The sequence below is a fragment of the Carassius carassius genome, chromosome 20 (genome assembly GCF_963082965.1).
Source record: "Carassius carassius chromosome 20, fCarCar2.1, whole genome shotgun sequence".
NCBI classification, from domain to species: domain Eukaryota; kingdom Metazoa; phylum Chordata; class Actinopteri; order Cypriniformes; family Cyprinidae; genus Carassius; species Carassius carassius.
Genome location: NC_081774.1, coordinates 447,501 through 452,500, shown reverse-complemented (window position 1 = coordinate 452,500; position 5,000 = coordinate 447,501).

The following is a 5,000-nucleotide window of genomic DNA, read 5'->3' as shown; positions in this document are numbered from 1 at the left end:
GAACCGTCTGATTGAGCTCAACATAGATCTTCTGTTCCACTGAGCTGGAGCACACGCCTGCAGCAGCAGAGACACACAGCACACGCTTCAGACATCACAGCACACGCTACTGATACATACACACTATACACACACACACACACACACACACTATATATACACACACACTCTATATACACACACACTATATATATATATATAAATATATACACACACACACACACACACACAATACACACTATATACACACACACTCTATACACACACACACACTATATATATATATATATATATAAATATATACACACACACACACAATACACACTCTATATACACACACACTCTATAAACACACACTCTATATACACACACTATATATACAACCCGAATTCCGGAAAAGTTGGGACGTTTTTTAAATTTTAATAAAATGAAGACTAAAAGACTTTCAAATCACATGAGCCAATATTTTATTCACAATAGAACATAGATAACATAGCAAATGTTTAAACTGAGAAAGTTTACAATTTTATGCACAAAATGAGCTCATTTCAATTTTGATTTCTGCTACAGGTCTCAAAATAGTTGGGACGGGGCATGTTTACCATGGTGTAGCATCTCCTTTTCTTTTCAAAACAGTTAGAAGACGTCTGGGCATTGAGGCTATGAGTTGCTGGAGTTTTGCTGTTGGAATTTGGTCCCATTCTTGCCTTATATAGATTTCCAGCTGCTGAAGAGTTCGTGGTCGTCTTTGACGTATTTTTCGTTTAATGATGCGCCAAATGTTCTCTATAGGTGAAAGATCTGGACTGCAGGCAGGCCAGGTTAGCACCCGGACTCTTCTACGACGAAGCCATGCTGTTGTTATAGCTGCAGTATGTGGTTTTGCATTGTCCTGCTGAAATAAACAAGGCCTTCCCTGAAATAGACGTTGTTTGGAGGGAAGCATATGTTGCTCTAAAACCTTTATATACCTTTCAGCATTCACAGAGCCTTCCAAAACATGCAAGCTGCCCATACCGTATGCACTTATGCACCCCCATACCATCAGAGATGCTGGCTTTTGAACTGAACGCTGATAATGTAACCTGCGTCGCGGCGACAGTACAACCCTCACTTACAACCAGCGAAATATGCAAATGAGCGTGAAGTGCACCGCTTAAAATTTGGACCAGTGACCAGAAGACCAGAATCGCTCAAGAGACTGCGCTAACAGCAAGGGAAGAAAGAATTTGTGACAAACACTCTTTGGTTAGAAAATTCAGTATGATGTATTTAAGAGATTTTAAATAATAAAGCAGAGAAATTTAAAACATCACATCACACAGGAGGGAAAGAAAAAAAAAAAAAATATATATATATATAATGACCAGGAGAACAGCAAGGATTTGCCGTGGAACAAATAAATGTATCCTTAATATAATCCTAATTTATATTTCCTATTTAGTTTATAATTATTGTTTCTCTTTGTTATGACCTATTTAGTTTCAAGCTAATAAATTTAATTTACCCTTATTCTATTAATATATATATATATCTATAATTTATTTTTTACCTATTTATTCAATTTGTTTCTAATTGGATTATTTAAGGTTAAGTAAACGTTTTAAATTCACATACAATCTTTCAAAATGATTACCCCTTTAAGAATACCCTTTTTTCTCTCGTTCTCCAAGAAAAAAAATAAATAAAAATAAAATCAAAATGAAATGAAATACAATAGAATTTGAAAGGAAAAACAGTAGAGAAAATAAAAATCACAGGTCAAATTTACTGCTTAATTAGTAGTCTCAATACAATTCAGATTCCTCTTTTTGTATCCATGTATATATATGTATATACACACTAATTCTCAGTTTCAGTTCGAATGCCGCTCTCACGAGATCCTTCTTCCGTATATGTATCTCAGATCAACACAGTTCAATTCAGTTGTGTGCACAATCATACCACTCTGTTCGTTTCTTGACTCACAAGCTCGGTCCTTCCTTATATGGGCAAATGGCTCGCCAGTTCCCGCTCGCAACGGTTTTTTTTTCCCGATGTGAAGCAAGCAGGGACAATTCACATACAATTCTTCTTCAAAATCGTCCGGTGTCCAGGAAATGTGCAGCATCCGACTCAGAAATGACAAAAAGTAGAAAAGAAGAAGAAAAAACCAGAAAAAGGGGAAAAAGGAAAGAAAGAAAAGACCCAACTTTGCAAAGACAAGGCCAAAAATACAATTAGACATTCCTTTCAAAAATATACATCATTGGAGCAGTTAGTCTGCATATAAACAACATTCAACATTTTTTCCTTTTACTGAAATTCCGTTTTACTTTAGCACATATAGTTTATATGTGCAAAGAGCTACTTTTCAAATGACGCACTTAGGCCTCATCTGCCCGTATTACATGTGCGTCATGATCGCGCCTTAACTCATAGCTCAAATACACGACGAAATTCGTTAAAATAACCTCTATTAACCACTCGAGGTGACTTTGAACTCTAAAACATTAATTATTCAACACATACATGCAATACTCTTCCCATTATAAACAAAAAGGGTCAACTCTTTTACATACAACTGCATATAACATCAGAATTTAGTGATTCGATACCATTTATCAATCATTTTACACACAAAAATAATTATTTAATTACAACACTCACCAAGAGAACTCAATTCTCGGCTATGAAGGAAAAAAAACTCCCAAGTTTGGATATGCACTCTCTTCGTAGCGGTCAATGACACTTTCACTCGTAACGTTTGACTGATGAATCTCAATCCGCACTTTAATCTAAAAGTTTCTCTATTGTTTCTCTGATTTAAATCTTGGTTTGTTCGTTCTAATTCTCGTTTCTTTCTTTAGGATCGCACCAGCAGCTTCTGTAACTGGAGCTAGCCGCTTACTCTCTCGTCAAAAGTGTTGCATCATCCTTGCCCTGAGTCCTTCTATTAAGGCGGGGCTAACTCCCACTCGTTGAATTGAACCAATCTTTGTCTTGCTAAATTGGATAACTTTTCTAAATGAGTTTTATTATTTTATTTTATGCATTTTCTTATTTTCACTTAGAATCTTAAACTTTATATATTTTTTTCTTTCCCCACAGATATTAATAAAATAACTGTTTTATATATTCACAAGTGTTAGTCTTTTTTTCTCTCCTCACGTCAACAGAATCTCTCTAGTGACCTGGGTTACAATAACATGCTGGAAGGTCTCCCTCCTCTTTAGCCCGGAGGACACGGCGTCCGTGATTTCCAACAAGAATGTCACATTTGGACTCGTCTGACCATAAAACACTATTCCACTTTGAAATAGTCCATTTTAAATGAGCCTTGGCCCACAGGACACGACGGCGCTTCTGGACCATGTTCACATATGGCTTCCTTTTTGCAAGTATTCCTGGGCCCATTTAGTAATGTCATTGACACAATCATGCCGATGAGTGATGCAGTGTCGTCTGAGAGCCCGAAGACCACGGGCATCCAATAAAGGTCTCCGGCCTTGTCCCTTACGCACAGAGATTTCTCCAGTTTCTCTGAATCTTTTGATGATGTTATGCACTGTAGATGATGAGATTTGCAAAGCCTTTGCAATTTGACGTTGAGGAACATTGTTTTTAAAGTTTTCCACAATTTTTTTACGCAGTCTTTCACAGATTGGAGAGCCTCTGCCCATCTTTACTTCTGAGAGACTCTGCTTCTCTAAGACAAAGCTTTTATAGCTAATCATGTTACAGACCTGATATCAATTAACTTAATTAATCACTAGATGTTCTCCCAGCTGAATCTTTTCAAAACTGCTTGCTTTTTTAGCCATTTGTTGCCCCCATGCCAACTTTTTTTAGACCTGTAGCAGGCATTAAATTTTAAATGAGCTAATTAAGTGGATAAAAGTGTAAAATTTCTCAGTTTAAACATTTGCTACGTTATCTATGTTCTATTGTGAATAAAATATTGGCTCATGTGATTTGAAATTCCTTTAGTTTTCATTTTATTAAAATTTAAAAAACGTCCCAACTTTTCCGGAATTCGGGTTGTACAAACACACACACACTCTATATACACACTATAGACGGTTTCAACGGCAACAACATAAACAAAAGTTACTGCGCATGCGCGCTTTTGTGGACCTAACTTAACTTCCGGTAGACTTCCAAATAGAATCAATAACAACAGCCAAGTCCCTCTAGAGTAGAAATTTTTTGATAACAAACAAAATATGTTTGCCACGTGGATCAGGTGTACTTAATGAAAATGCACATTCATTCTTTGCCAGCAGGAGATGTTTTAAAGCATAGACATAAAGCGCGAGAAATAGAGGTTTCCCCAGTAACAGTTGTAAACAAAGCAGAGCTGGTACGCTCAGACGCTGCTTTATCAGGCATATAACACGCAAGTCTTCCTTCAGAAATACAGCGATATAAAAACACCTGTGCCTCGTTTTGATATTTAAACATATAAATGTAAGGAATTATTATTATTAAACGTGCAGTACGTAACGTTACTCATGTTTATTCAATGAAGCCTTTTTGAAAATCGATCAGTTTTAAAAATGTGGCGAGTCTCCAAAAATAAATAAATGTATGGGAAACACATCCCGCAGCACAACCACCTGAGCCCCAACTTCAGTCTACTCATCACCTTGACTTTAACCGCGTTTGTAGAAGGCACCGCAGCCAGACCGATATACACAACACAGACCGGAAGTTTACTTAGGTCCAGGCGCGTCCGCCGATGAAACCGTCTATATATACACACTCTATATACACACACTCTATAAACACACACACTCTATATACACACACTCTATAAACACACACACTCTATATACACACACTCTATAAACACACACACTCTATATACACACACTCTATAAACACACACACTCTATATACACATACACCTATACACACACACTATATATACACACACACTATACACACACACTCTATACACACACTCTATATACACACACACTATATATACACACACACTCTATACACACACACACTCT